The sequence below is a fragment of the Chiloscyllium plagiosum genome, unplaced genomic scaffold (genome assembly GCF_037043375.1).
Source record: "Chiloscyllium plagiosum isolate Xiang-an unplaced genomic scaffold, Cpla_swu_hap1 HiC_scaffold_38, whole genome shotgun sequence".
Taxonomy (NCBI): domain Eukaryota; kingdom Metazoa; phylum Chordata; class Chondrichthyes; order Orectolobiformes; family Hemiscylliidae; genus Chiloscyllium; species Chiloscyllium plagiosum.
The window spans coordinates 35917703-35934095 of NW_028270176.1; positions in this window are offsets into that span (position 1 = coordinate 35917703).

The following is a 16393-nucleotide window of genomic DNA, read 5'->3' on the forward strand; positions in this document are numbered from 1 at the left end:
CCCTCAATTTCTTTAGTCATCCAGCATTCCCTATACCTACCAGCCTTCCCTTTCACCCTGACAGGAATATACTTTCTCTGGATTCTTGTTATCTCATTTCTGAAGGCTTCCCATTTTCCAGCCGTCCCTTTACCTGCGAACATCTGCCCCAATCAGCTTTTGAAAGTTCTTCCCTAATACCGTCAAAATTGGCCTTTCTCCAATTTAAAACTTCAACTTTTAGATCTGGTCTATCCTTTTCCATCACTATTTTAAATCTAATAGAATTATGGTCGCTGGCCCCAAAGTGCTCCCCCACTGACACCTCAGTCACCTGCACTGCCTTATTTCCCAAGAGTAGGTCAGGTTTTGCACCTTCTCTAGTAGGTACATCCACATACTGAATCAGAAAATTGTCTTGTACACACTTAAGAAATTCCTCTCCATCTAAACGTTTAACACTATGGCAGTCCCAGTCTACGTTTGGAAAGTTAAAATCCCCTACCATAACTACCCTATTATTCTTACAGATAATTGAGATCTCCGGACAAATTTGTTTCTCAATTTCCCTTTGACTATTGGTGGTCTATAATACAATCCCAATAAGGTGATCATCCCTGTCTTATTTCTCAGTTCCACCCAAATGACTTCCCTGGATGTATTCCCAGGAATATCCTCCCTAAATACAGCCACAATGCTATCTCTTAATTAAAAACTCCTGTCTCCCCCTTTCCATCCTTCCTATGTAGCCTGGGACATTTAGCTGCCAGTCCTGCCCATCCCTGAGCCACATCTCCATAACCGCTACGATATCTGCGGAACAACGCTTTGCTGTTCGCCAATAATTGCACGATGCTCGGCGCAGTTCCCGACTCCTCAGATACTGAAGCAGTCTGTGGTCCAAATGATTCTGGATCAGTGGCGCTGGAAGGGCACTGCAGTTCAGGCAGCATCCGAGGAAACAGACCTGGACAATATCCAGGCTCCTCTCCAAACCACTCCTTGTCCTGGCTGGGAAATGTATCGCCACCGGCTCAATCTTGGAATTCTCTTGTGTGTGTTCCAGGAGCCTACGACAGCTTTCATAACAATAATGACCACTCACTGGCTCGACGCTTGGTTTTTGTAAGCAATCCGTTCAAAGCCCTGTCCCATGTGGAGGGAGCAGTCCACTTGTTGAGAATTGCACACACACCCTCCTTCATTAAAGCTGTTTAACTGCACAGTCCACCCTCGGCAACTCCTGAGAATTCATCTCACTGTGTCACTTTGACAACTGGACCTCACACAAACAAAAAAGTCTCGGCGTGGAATGAATCACGATGATCCTGACTCACGCAGTAGCTGGCTCCATTCTCGCCTTCGAGTGGGACAGGTCTCCATTATCTGACTCATGAGGCAGGCTCACTGAGAGGGATTCGACTTACCATTGACAGCCCAGTTCATCCACAAAATAGCAGGGGCAAAGAGGAGTCACCGTGCAAAAGGTAATAGTTTGCATTAAAGTCTTTCGTACTTTAAACTAGGAAACTAAAGGAATTAAAAGTTCAACAGTCTTCAATGAATCCTCCACTTATCTTGTTCTGCTGTCTGTTATCAACATGGCCGCTGCAGATAACGCCTCTCCGACCGCCCCCGGTTCCTTGGGAACAGGCCCAGGGAAGATCCACTAGCAAGCCGAGTCAGGATCCACCATGAGCTGCTGAGAGACCAGGCCGGGGTTCATCACAACCCGCTGAGAGACCAGGCCAGGGTTCACCGCGACCCGCTGAGAGACCAGGCCGGGGTTCACCGCGACCCGCTGAGAGACCAGGCCAGAGTTCACCAAGACCCACTGAGAGACCAGGCCAGGGTTCACCACGACCCGCTGAGAGACCAGGCCGGGGTTCACCACAACCCGCTGAGAGACCAGGCCAGGGTTCACCGCGATCCGCTGAGAGACCAGGCCGGGTTCACCACAACCCGCTGAGAGACCAGGCCGGGGTTCAACACAACCCGCTGAGAGACCAGGCCGGGGTTCAACACAACCCGCTGAGAGACCAGGCCAGGGTTCACCGCGACCCGCTGAGACACCAGGCCGGGATTCACCACGACCCGCTGAGAGACCAGGCCGGGGTTCACCACAACCCGCTGAGAGACCAGGCCAGGGTTCACCGCGACCCGCTGAGAGACCAGGCCGGGGTTCACCACGACCCGCTGAGAGACCAGGCCGGGGTTCACCACGACCCGCTGAGAGACCAGGCCGGGGTTCACCGCGACCCGCTGAGAGACCAGGCCGGGGTTCACCACGACCCGCTGAGAGACCAGGCCGGGGTTCACCACGACCCGCTGAGAGACCAGGCCGGGGTTCACCGTGACCCACTGAGAGACCAGGCCGGGGTTCACCACGACCTGCTTGAGAGACCAGGCCGGGGTTCACCACGATCCGCTGAGAGACCAGGCCGGGGTTCACCACGACCCGCTGAGAGACCAGGCCGGGATTCACCGTGACCCGCTGATAGAGCAGGCCGGGGTATGCCGCGACCCGCTGAGAGACCAGGCCGGGGTTCACCGCGACCCGCTGAGAGACCAGGCCGGGGTTCACCACGACCTGCTTGAGAGACCAGGCCGGGGTTCACCACGATCCGCTGAGAGACCAGGCCAGGGTTCACCGCGACCCGCTGAGAGACCAGGCCGGGGTTCACCACGACCCGCTGAGAGACCAGGCCGGGGTTCATCACAACCCGCTGAGAGACCAGGCCAGGGTTCACCGCGACCCGCTGAGAGACCAGGCCAGGGTTCACCGCGACCCGCTGAGAGACCAGGCCAGAGTTCACCACGACCCGCTGAGAGACCAGGCCAGGGTTCACCATGACCCGCTGAGAGACCAGGCCGGGGTTCACCACAACCCGCTGAGAGACCAGGCCAGGGTTCACCGCGACCCGCTGAGAGACCAGGCCGGGGTTCACCACAACCCGCTGAGAGACCAGGCCGGGGTTCAACACAACCCGCTGAGAGACCAGGCCAGGGTTCACCGCGACCCGCTGAGACACCAGGCCGGGATTCACCGTGACCCGCTGAGAGACCAGGCCGGGGTTCACCACAACCCGCTGAGAGACCAGGCCAGGGTTCACCGCGACCCGCTGAGAGACCAGGCCGGGGTTCACCACGACCCGCTGAGAGACCAGGCCGGGGTTCACCACGACCCGCTGAGAGACCAGGCCGGGGTTCACCGCGACCCGCTGAGAGACCAGGCCGGGGTTCACCACGACCCGCTGAGAGACCAGGCCGGGGTTCACCACGACCCGCTGAGAGACCAGGCCGGGGTTCACCGCGACCCGCTGAGAGACCAGGCCGGGGTTCACCGCGACCCGCTGAGAGACCAGGCCGGGGTTCACCGCGACCCGCTGAGAGACCAGGCCGGGGTTCACCGCGACCCGCTGAGAGACCAGGCCGGGGTTCACCGCGACCCGCTGAGAGACCAGGCCGGGGTTCACCACGACCCGCTGAGAGACCAGGCCGGGGTTCACCGCGACCCGCTGAGAGACCAGGCCGGGGTTCACCACGACCCGCTGAGAGACCAGGCCAGGGTTCACAACGACCCGCAGAGACACCAGGCCGGGATTCACCGTGACCCGCTGATAGAGCAGGCCGGGGTATGCCGCGACCCGCTGAGAGACCAGGCCGGGGTTCACCGCGACCCGCTGAGAGACCAGGCCGGGGTTCACCACGACCTGCTTGAGAGACCAGGCCGGGGTTCACCACGATCCGCTGAGAGACCAGGCCGGGGTTCACCACGACCCGCTGAGAGACCAGGCCGGGATTCACAACGACCCGCAGAGACACCAGGCCGGGATTCACCGTGACCCGCTGAGAGACCAGGCCGGGGTTCACCACAACCCGCTGAGAGACCAGGCCAGGGTTCACCGCGACCCGCTGAGAGACCAGGCCGGGGTTCACCACAACCCGCTGAGAGACCAGGCCAGGGTTCACCGCGACCCGCTGAGAGACCAGGCCGGGGTTCACCACAACCCGCTGAGAGACCAGGCCGGGGTTCACCGCGACCCGCTGAGAGACCAGGCCGGGGTTCACCACGACCCGCTGAGAGACCAGGCCGGGGTTCACCACGACCCGCTGAGAGACCAGGCCGGGATTCACCGTGACCCGCTGATAGAGCAGGCCGGGGTATGCCGCGACCCGCTGAGAGACCAGGCCGGGGTTCACCGCGACCCGCTGAGAGACCAGGCCGGGGTTCACCGCGACCCGCTGATAGACCAGGCCGGGGTTCACCGCGACCCGCTGAGAGACCAGGCCGGGGTTCACCGCGACCCACTGAGAGACCAGGCCGGAGTTCACCGCGACCCGCTGAGAGACCAGGCCGGGGTTCACCGCGACCCGCTGAGAGACCAGGCCGGGGTTCACCGCGACCCGCTGAGAGACCAGGCCGGAGTTCACCGCGACCCGCTGAGAGACCAGGCTGGGGTTCACCGCGACCCACTGAGAGACCAGGCCGGAGTTCACCGCGACCCGCTGAGAGACCAGGCTGGGGTTCACCGCGACCCGCTGAGAGACCAGGCCGGGGTTCACCGCGACCCGCTGAGAGACCAAAGTGGGGAGAAAAGAAGAAAGAGGAGTGGAGTTCTGGTTGGCACGTTGCGCTCTACCACCTGTGTCAGGAGCAGGGCAGTTGGGAAGGGGCATGGATTGGGTGGATAGACAACGCCTTTCCCCCGAGGGTAGGCGAGTCCAGAACTAGAGGGGCATAGGTTTAGGGTGAGAGGCGAAAGATATAAAAGAGACCTAAGGGACAACTTTTTTTCACCCAGAGGGTGGTACGTGTGTGGAATGAGCTGCCAGAGGAAGTGGTGGAGGCTGGTACAATGACAGCATTTAAAAGGCATCTAGATGGGGACATGAATAGGAAGGGTTTGGAGGGATATGGGCCGGGTGCTGCCAAACGGGACTGGATTAGGTTAGGATATCTGGACAGGTTGCATTGAAGGAGAAAGTGAGGGCTGCAGATGCTGGAGATCAGAGTCGGGAATGTGTTGCTGGAAAAGCACAGCAGGTCAGGCAGCATCCGAGGAGCAGGAGAGTCAATGTTTCCTATTGTACTGAAGGGTCTGTTTGCATGCTGTACAGCTCTGTGACTCTCACGTCAAAAAATTCACAAAGGGGAGGTGACAGCGTCTGAACTGAGTTGAGATTGGAGATGGAGGGGTTAATGAGGCAGATATCAGTCCAAGTCTCTGCACCGCCCGCGCGTTTGAACGGGGCAGAGGCCAGAGGTGCTGGGAGACAATTAAATCACTGAAAAGCTATTCCCACCCCAGTAACAAACCACTTCCCTTGTACAAAACTAAACAAAATCTCCAGTCCATATCAGAGGGATAAGGACGAGTGGCCTTGATAAATACACACTCGTCTGCGTGCTCTCCCTCCCCTGACCAGCTGTTCCCAATAGCAAACAGGACGCCTTTGTGTGGATTTCAGTGGGTCATTGTATGGATATCAACAATCAAACTCGTAACATGCTAACAGGACTAGACAGGCTGAGAAACAGCGAGGAAGAGTCCAGAATCAAAAGCTGCTAGTTTAAGGTTAAGGGGCAAGTTGTACCAGACTCTTCCTGTGGGCCTGAAGGGGTGGGTTTTGCCCCCTTTCAGCTTCCACTTGCTCTGTGTAAAACAAAAACTTGCTTCACACGTTTCCTTTAAGCTTTCCCCCTTCACCTTTAACCTACGCCCCCTTGGTATGAGACACTCCCAACCTACAGCACAACAACAGGCCCTTCAGCCCTCCTAGCGTGTGCTGACACATTTTGACCGTCCATCCTAAAACTGTCTTCCCTGACTATTCCAGTATCCGTCCAGGGGGAATGCTGCTGTTGTATCGGCTTTATCTGGCAGTGCGTTCCAGGACTCACCCCCTCCCCCTCCCCCCCTACCGTGAGAAAAACCTGCTTCGCCCATCTCTTTTAAACATCCCCGCCCCCCCCCCTCACCCTCACACCTTGAAGCTGTGTCCCCTAGTGACTGACCCTGGGTAAAAGCCCCATACTTTCCACTCTGTCCATGCCGTTCGCAATCTTAGAAACTTCCCTCAGCCTCTGACGTTCCAGTGAAACCAATCCAAGTTTGTCAAATCTCTCCTTGTAGCTAACTCACTCCCTGGCCCACCTCTTCCGCATCCTCTCCAAAGCGTCCACATCCTTCTGTCAGTGTGGCATGAAGATGGGAGATGATGGGACTCCTCGGTCAGATGGGGGCGAAGACCGAGATACTGCAAATTTCGAGAGGGTCTTTCTACAAAGGTTCCAACTGTCAGTCCGCAACGGATTGGGTGTGTACAACAGTAAGACAGTGGACCACGATAATGTTACCACAGCCTGGGGAACAGGCCATCAAGATGTCCAGCACCAAAACAGAGCCTTCAGCCAAACCTGCCCTCCTGTCGACATGTTATGCCACTTTCAAGGGACAGTGTACCTGCATCCCAGGGTCAACAGGACCTGTGGAGGGGCGTCCTGGGTCCATATGAAGCTAAAGTTGCCATAATCTTTACAGGACCACAGGGCCGTACTCTCACCAGAGAGAGAAAGACTCACTGGAGGGGGTTTAACCCCTGAGGGTCACCACGCCACAAGCGAGGGGAAAGGTTGAGAAGGAGAGTTTTTCCTGGTCACCTCAGCCGGGGTGGGAATTGAACCCACACCATTGACATCACGCTGCTTTGCAAACCCTCCATTACCCACGATGCCCACCCAGGGTCCTCGAGAGGAGTCCTTGGGGGAGTGGGAGGGTATGTTAGAGCATTTGGCCATGTTGCGGTGGGGTTATTGAGTTATCACAAAATTCCAACAGTGTAGAAGGAGGCCATTCAGCCCATTACCACCCATTGAAGGACATCCCACTCAGACCCACCCTATAAACCCCACATTTCCCATGGCCAATCCACCCTAACCTGCACATCCCTGGGTACTATGGGACAATTTCCCATGGGCAATCCACCCTAACCTGCACATCCCTGGGCACTAAGGGACAATTTCCCATGGCCAACCCACCCTAACCTGCACATCCCTGGGCACTATGGGACAATTTCCCACGGCCAATCCACCCTAACCTGCACATCCCTGGGCACTATGGGTCAATTTCCCACGGCCAACCCACCCTAACCTGCACATCCCTGGGCACTATGGGACAATTTCCCATGGCCAACCCACCCTAACCTGCACATCACTGGGCACTATGGGACAATTTCCTATGGCCAACCCACCCTAACCTGCACATCCCTGGACACTATGGGACAATTTCGCACGGCCAACCCACCCTAACCTACACATCCCTGGGCACTATGGGACAATTTCCCACGGCCAATCCACCCTAACCTGTACATCCCTGGGCACAATGGGACAATTTCCCACGGCCAATCCACCCTAACCTGCACATCCCTGGGCACTATGGGACAATTTCCTATGGCCAATCCACCCTAACCTACACATCCCTGGGCACTATGGGACAATTTCCCACGGCCAATCCACCCTAACCTGTACATCCCTGGGCACAATGGGACAATTTCCCATGGCCAATCCACCCTAATCTGCACATCCCTGGACACTATGGGACAATTTCCCATGGCCAATCCACCCTAACCTGCACATCCCTGGACACTATGGGACAATTTCCCATGGCCAATCCACCCTAACCTGCACATCCCTGGGTAGTATGGGACAATTTCCCATGGCCAATCCACCCTAACCTTCACATCCCTGGACACTATGGGACAATTTCCCATGGCCAACCCACCCTAACCTGCACATCCCTGGGCACTATGGGACAATTTCCCATGGCCAATCCACCCTAACCTGCACATCCCTGGACACTATGGGACAATTTCCCATAGCCAACCCACCCTAATCTGCACATGCCTGGGCACTATGGGACAATTTCCCACGGCCAATCCACCCTAACCTGCACATCCCTGGGCACTATGGGACAATTTCCCACGGCCAACCCACCCTAACCTGCACATCCCTGGGCACTATGGGACAATTTCCCACGGCCAACCCACCCTAACCTGCACATCCCTGGGCACTATGGGACAATTTCCCACGGCCAACCCACCCTAATCTGCACATCCCTGGGCACTATGGGCAGTTTCCCACGGCTAACCCACCTTAACCTGCACATCCCTGGGCACTATGGGACAATTTCCCACGGCCAACCCACCCTAACCTGCACATCCCTGGGCACTATGGGACAATTTCCCACGGCCAACCCACCCTAACCTGCACATCCCTGGACACTATGGGACAATTTCCCATGGCCAATCCACCCTAACCTGCACATCCCTGGGTAGTATGGGACAATTTCCCATGGCCAATCCACCCTAACCTTCACATCCCTGGACACTATGGGACAATTTCCCATGGCCAATCCACCCTAACCTGCACATCCCTGGACACTATGGGACAATTTCCCATGGCCAATCCACCCTAACCTGCACATCCCTGGGCACTATGGGACAATTTCCCACGGCCAATCCACCCTAACCTGCACATCCCTGGGCACTATGGGACAATTTCCCATGGCCAATCCACCCGAACCTGCACATCCCTGGGCACTATGGGACAATTTCCCACGGCCAACCCACCCTAACTTGCACATCCCTGGGCACTATGGGACAATTTCCCACGGCCAACCCACCCTAACCTGCACATCCCTGGGACACTATCGGACAATTTCCCACGGCCAATCCACCCTAACTTGCACATCCCTGGGCACTATGGGACAATTTCCAACGGCCAACCCACCCTAACCTGCACATCCCTGGGACACTATCGGACAATTTCCCACGGCCAACCCACCCTAACATGCACATCCCTGGACACTATGGGACAATTTCCCACGGCCAATCCATACTAACCTGCACATCCCTGGGCACTATGGGACAGTTTCCCACGGCCAATCCATCCTAAGCTGCACATCCCTGGGCACTATGGGACAATTTCCCATGGCCTATCCACCCTAACCTGCACATCCCTGGGGTACTATAGGACAATTTCCCACGGCCAACCCACCCTAACCTGCACATCCCTGGGCTCTATGGGACAATTTCCCACGGCCAACCCACCCTAACCTGCACATCCCTGGGCACTATGGGACAATTTCCCACGGCCAATCCACCCTAACCTGCACATCCCTGGGCACTATGGGACAATTTCCCACGGCCAATCCACCCTAGCCTGCACATCCCTCGGCACTATGGGACAATTTCCCACGGCCAATCCACCCTAACCTGCACATCCCTGGGCACTATGGGACAATTTCCCACGGCCAATCCACCCTAGCCTGCACATCCCTGGGCACTATGGGACAATTTCCCACGGCCAAACCACCCTAACCTGCACATTCATGGGCACTATGGGACAATTTCCCACGGCCAACCCAACCTAACCTGCACATCGCTGGGCATTATGGGACAATTTCCCACGGCCAACCCACCCTAATCTGCAGATCCCTGGGCACTATGGGACAATTTCCCATGGCCAATCCACCCGAACCTGCACATCCCTGGACACTATGGGACAATTTCCCACGGCCAACCCACCCTAACCTGCACATCCCTGGGCACTGTGGGACAATTTCCCACGGCCAACCCACCCTAATCTGCACATCCCTGGGCACTATGGGACAATTTCCCACGGCCAACCCACCCTAACCTTCACATCCCTGGACACTATGGGACAATTTCCCATGGCCAACCCACCCTAACCTGCACATCCCTGGGCACTATGGGACAATTTCCCATGGCCAATCCACCCTAACCTGCACATCCCTGGACACTATGGGACAATTTCCCATGGCCAACCCACCCTAATCTGCACATCCCTGGGCACTATGGGACAATTTCCCACGGCCAATCCACCCTAACCTGCACATCCCTGGGCACTATGGGACAATTTCCCATGGCCAATCCACCCTAACCTGCACATCCCTGGGCACTATGGGACAATTTCCCACGGCCAACCCACCCTAACCTGCACATCCCTGGGCACTATGGGACAATTTCCCACGGCCAACCCACCCTAATCTGCACATCCCTGGGCACTATGGGACAGTTTCCCACGGCTAACCACCCTAACCTGCACATCCCTGGGCACTATGGGACAATTTCCCACGGCCAACCCACCCTAACCTGCACATCCCTGGGCACTATGGGACAATTTCCCACGGCCAACCCACCCTAACCTGCACATCCCTGGACACTCTGGGACAATTTCCCATGGCCAATCCACCCTAACCTGCACATCCCTGGGTAGTATGGGACAATTTCCCATGGCCAATCCACCCTAACCTTCACATCCCTGGACACTATGGGACAATTTCCCATGGCCAACCCACCCTAACCTGCACATCCCTGGGCACTATGGGACAATTTCCCATGGCCAATCCACCCTAACCTGCACATCCCTGGACACTATGGGACAATTTCCCATGGCCAACCCACCCTAATCTGCACATGCCTGGGCACTATGGGACAATTTCCCACGGCCAATCCACCCTAACCTGCACATCCCTGGGCACTATGGGACAATTTCCCACGGCCAACCCACCCTAACCTGCACATCCCTGGGCACTATGGGACAATTTCCCACGGCCAACCCACCCTAACCTGCACATCCCTGGGCACTATGGGACAATTTCCCACGGCCAACCCACCCTAATCTGCACATCCCTGGGCACTATGGGACAGTTTCCCACGGCTAACCCACCCTAACCTGCACATCCCTGGGCACTATGGGACAATTTCCCACGGCCAACCCACCCTAACCTGCACATCCCTGGGCACTATGGGACAATTTCCCACGGCCAACCCACCCTAACCTGCACATCCCTGGACACTATGGGACAATTTCCCATGGCCAATCCACCCTAACCTACACATCCCTGGGTAGTGTGGGACAATTTCCCATGGCCAATCCACCCTAACCTTCACATCCCTGGACACTATGGGACAATTTCCCATGGCCAATCCACCCTAACCTGCACATCCCTGGACACTATGGGACAATTTCCCATGGCCAATCCACCCTAACCTGCACATCCCTGGGCACTATGGGACAATTTCCCACGGCCAATCCACCCTAACCTGCACATCCCTGGGCACTATGGGACAATTTCCCATGGCCAATCCACCCGAACCTGCACATCCCTGGGCACTATCGGACAATTTCCCATGGCCAATCCACCCTAACTTGCACATCCCTGGGCACTATGGGACAATTTCCCACGGCCAACCCACCCTAACCTGCACATCCCTGGGACACTATCGGACAATTTCCCACGGCCAACCCACCCTAACATGCACATCCCTGGACACTATGGGACAATTTCCCACGGCCAATCCATACTAACCTGCACATCCCTGGGCACTATGGGACAGTTTCCCACGGCCAATCCATCCTAACCTGCACATCCCTGGGCACTATGGGACAATTTCCCATGGCCTATCCACCCTAACCTGCACATCCCTGGACACTATGGGACAATTCCCCACGGCCAATCCACCCTAACCTGCACATCCCTGGGCACTATGGGACAATTTCCCATGGCCAATCCACCCTAACCTGCACATCCCTGGGCACTATCGGACAATTTCCCATGGCCAATCCACCCTAACTTGCACATCCCTGGGCACTATGGGACAATTTCCCACGGCCAACCCACCCTAACCTGCACATCCCTGGGACACTATCGGACAATTTCCCATGGCCAACCCACCCTAACATGCACATCCCTGGACACTATGGGACAATTTCCCACGGCCAATCCATACTAACCTGCACATCCCTGGGCACTATGGGACAGTTTCCCACGGCCAATCCATCCTAACCTGCACATCCCTGGGCACTATGGGACAATTTCCCATGGCCTATCCACCCTAACCTGCACATCCCTGGACACTATGGGACAATTCCCCACGGCCAATCCACCCTAACCTGCACATCCCTGGGCACTATGGGACAATTTCCCATGGCCAATCCACCCTCACCTGCACATCCCTGGGCACTATCGGACTATTTCCCATGGCCGATCCATCCTAACCTGCACATCCCTGGACACTATGGGACAATTTCCCACGGCCAATCCACCCTATCCTGCACATCCCTGGGCACTATGGGACAATTTCCCATGGCCAACCCACCCTAACCTGCACATCCCTGGGCACTATAGGACAATTTCCCATGGCCGATCCATCCTAACCTGCACATCCCTGGACACTATGGGACAATTTCCCACGGCCAATCCACCCTATCCTGCACATCCCTGGGCACTATGGGACAATTTCCCATGGCCAACCCACCCTAACCTGCACATCCCTGGGCACTATAGGACAATTTCCCACGGCCAACCCACCCTAACCTGCACATCCCTGGGCTCTATGGGACAATTTCCCACGGCCAACCCACCCTAACCTGCACATCCCTGGGCACTATGGGACAATTTCCCACGGCCAATCCACCCTAGCCTGCACATCCCTGGGCACTATGGGACAATTTCCCACGGCCAACCCACCCTAACCTGCACATCCCTGGGCACTATGGGACAATTTCCCACGGCCAAACCACCCTAACCTGCACATCGCTGGGCATTATGGGACAATTCCCCACGGCCAACCCACCCTAATCTGCAGATCCCTGGGCACTATGGGACAATTTCCCACGGCCAACCCACCCTAATCTGCACATCCCTAGGCACTATGGGACAATTTCCCATGGCCAACCCACCCTAACCTGCACATCCCTGGGCACTATGGGACAATTTCCCATGGCCAATCTACCCTAACCTACACATCCCTGGGCACTATGGGACAATTTCACACGGCCAATCCACCCTAACCTGCACATCCCTGGGCACTATGGGACAATTTCCTATGGCCAATCCACCCTAACCTGCACATCCCTGGACACTATGGGACAATTTCCCACGGCCAATCCACCCTAACCTGTACATCCCTGGGCACTATGGGACAATTTCCCTCGGCCAACCCACCCTAATCTGCACATCCCTGGGCACTATGGGACAATTTCCCACGGCTAACCCACCCTAACCTGCACATCCCTGGGTACTATGGGACAATTTCCCACGGCCAACCCACCCTAACCTGCTCATCCCTGGGCACTATGGGACAATTTCCCACGGCCAACCCACCCTAATCTGCACATCCCTGGACACTATGGGACAATTTCCCACGGCCAATCCACCCTAACCTGCACATCCCTGGGCACTATGGGACAATTTCCTATGGCCAATCCACCCTAACCTGCACATCCCTGGGCACTATGGGACAATTTCCCATGGCCAACCCACCCTAACCTGCACATCCCTGGGCACTATGGGACAATTTCCATGGCCAATCTACCCTAACCTACACATCCCTGGGCACAATGGGACAATTTCACACGGCCAATCCACCCTAACCTGCACATCCCTGGGCACTATGGGACAATTTCCTATGGCCAATCCACCCTAACCTGCACATCCCTGGACACTATGGGACAATTTCCCACGGCCAATCCACCCTAACCTGTACATCCCTGGGCACTATGGGACAATTTCCCATGGCCAATCCACCCTAACCTGCACATCCCTGGACACTATGGGACAATTTCCCATGGCCAATCCACCCTAACCTGCACATCCCTGGGCACTATGGGACAATTTCCCATGGCAAATCCACCCTAACCTGCACATCCCTGGGTAGTATGGGACTATTTCCCATGGCCAATCCACCCTAACCTTCACATCCCTGGACACTATGGGACAATTTCCCATGGCCAATCCACCCTAATCTGCACATCCCTGGACACTATGGGACAATTTCCCATGGCCAATCCACCCTAACATTCACATCCCTGGACACTATGGGACAATTTCCCATGGCCAATCCACCCTAACCTGCACATCCCTGGACACTATGGGACAATTTCCCATGGCCAATCCACCCTAACCTGCACATCCCTGGGCACTATGGGACAATTTCCCACGGCCAATCCACCCTAACCTGCACATCCCTGGGCACTATGGGACAATTTCCCATGGCCAATCCACCCGAACCTGCACATCCCTGGGCACTATCGGACAATTTCCCATGGCCAATCCACCCTAACTTGCACATCCCTGGGCACTATGGGACAATTTCCCACGGCCAACCCACCCTAACCTGCACATCCCTGGGACACTATCGGACAATTTCCCACGGCCAACCCACCCTAACATGCACATCCCTGGACACTATGGGACAATTTCCCACGGCCAATCCATACTAACCTGCACATCCCTGGGCACTATGGGACAATTTCCCATGGCCTATCCACCCTAACCTGCACATCCCTGGACACTATGGGACAATTCCCCACGGCCAATCCACCCTAACCTGCACATCCCTGGGCACTATGGGACAATTTCCCATGGCCAATCCACCCTAACCTGCACATCCCTGGGCACTATCGGACAATTTCCCATGGCCGATCCATCCTAACCTGCACATCCCTGGACACTATGGGACAATTTCCCACGGCCAATCCACCCTATCCTGCACATCCCTGGGCACTATGGGACAATTTCCCATGGCCAACCCACCCTAACCTGCACATCCCTGGGCACTATATGACAATTTCCCATGGCCGATCCATCCTAACCTGCACATCCCTGGACACTATGGGACAATTTCCCACGGCCAATCCACCCTATCCTGCACATCCCTGGGCACTATGGGACAATTTCCCATGGCCAACCCACCCTAACCTGCACATCCCTGGGCACTATAGGACAATTTCCCACGGCCAACCCACCCTAACCTGCACATCCCTGGGCTCTATGGGACAATTTCCCATGGCCAACCCACCCTAACCTGCACATCCCTGGGCACTATGGGACAATTTCCCACGGCCAATCCACCCTAGCCTGCACATCCCTGGGCACTATGGGACAATTTCCCACGGCCAACCCACCCTAACCTGCACATCCCAGGGCACAATGGGACAATTTCCCACGGCCAACCCACCCTAACCTGCACATCGCTGGGCATTATGGGACAATTCCCCACGGCCAACCCACCCTAATCTGCAGATCCCTGGGCACTATGGGACAATTTCCCATGGCCAATCCACCCTAACCTGCACATCCCTGGGCACTATGGGACAATTTCCCACGGCCAACCCACCCTAACCTGCACATCCCTGGGCACTGTGGGACAATTTCCCACGGCCAACCCACCCTCACCTGCACATCCCTGGACACTATGGGACAATTTCCCACGGCCAACCCACCCTAACCTGCACATCCCTGGGCACTATGGGACAATTTCCCACTGCCAACCCACCCTAATCTGCACCTCCCTGGGCACTATGGGACAATTTCCCACGGCCAATCCACCCTAACCTGCACATCCCTGGGCACTATGGGACAGTTTCCCATGGCCAACCCACCCTAACCTGCACATCCCTGGGCACTATGGGACAATTTCCCACGGCCAATCCACCCTAACCTGCACATCCCTGGGCACTATGGGACAATTTCCCATGGCCAACCCACCCTAACCTGCACATCCCTGGACACTATCGGACAATTTCCCATGGCCAACCCACCCTAACCTGCACATCCCTGGGCACTATGGGACAATTTCCCACGGCCAACCCACCCTAATCTGCACATCCCTGGGCACTATGGGACAATTTCCCACGGCCAACCCACCCTAACCTGCACATCCCTGGGCACTATGGGACAATTTCCCACGGCCAACCCACCCTAATCTGCACATCCCTGGGCACTATGGGACAATTTCCCATGGCCAATCTACCCTAACCTACACATCCCTGGGCACAATGGGACAATTTCACACGGCCAATCCACCCTAACCTGCACATCCCTGGGCACTATGGGACAATTTCCTATGGCCAATCCACCCTAACCTGCACATCCCTGGACACTATGGGACAATTTCCCACGGCCAATCCACCCTAACCTGTACATCCCTGGGCACTATGGGACAATTTCCCATGGCCAATCCACCCTAACCTGCACATCCCTGGACACTATGGGACAATTTCCCATGGCCAATCCACCCTAACCTTCACATCCCTGGACACTATGGGACAATTTCCCATGGCCAATCCACCCTAACCTGCACATCCCTGGATAGTATGGGACAATTTCCCATGGCCAATCCACCCTAACCTTCACATCCCTGGACACTATGGGACAATTTCCCATGGCCAATCCACCCTAACCTGCACATCCCTGGACACTATGGGACAATTTCCCATGGCCAATCCACCCTAACCTGCACATCCCTGGGCACTATGGGACAATTTCCCACGGCCAATCCACCCTAACCTGCACATCCCTGGGCACTATGGGACAATTTCCCA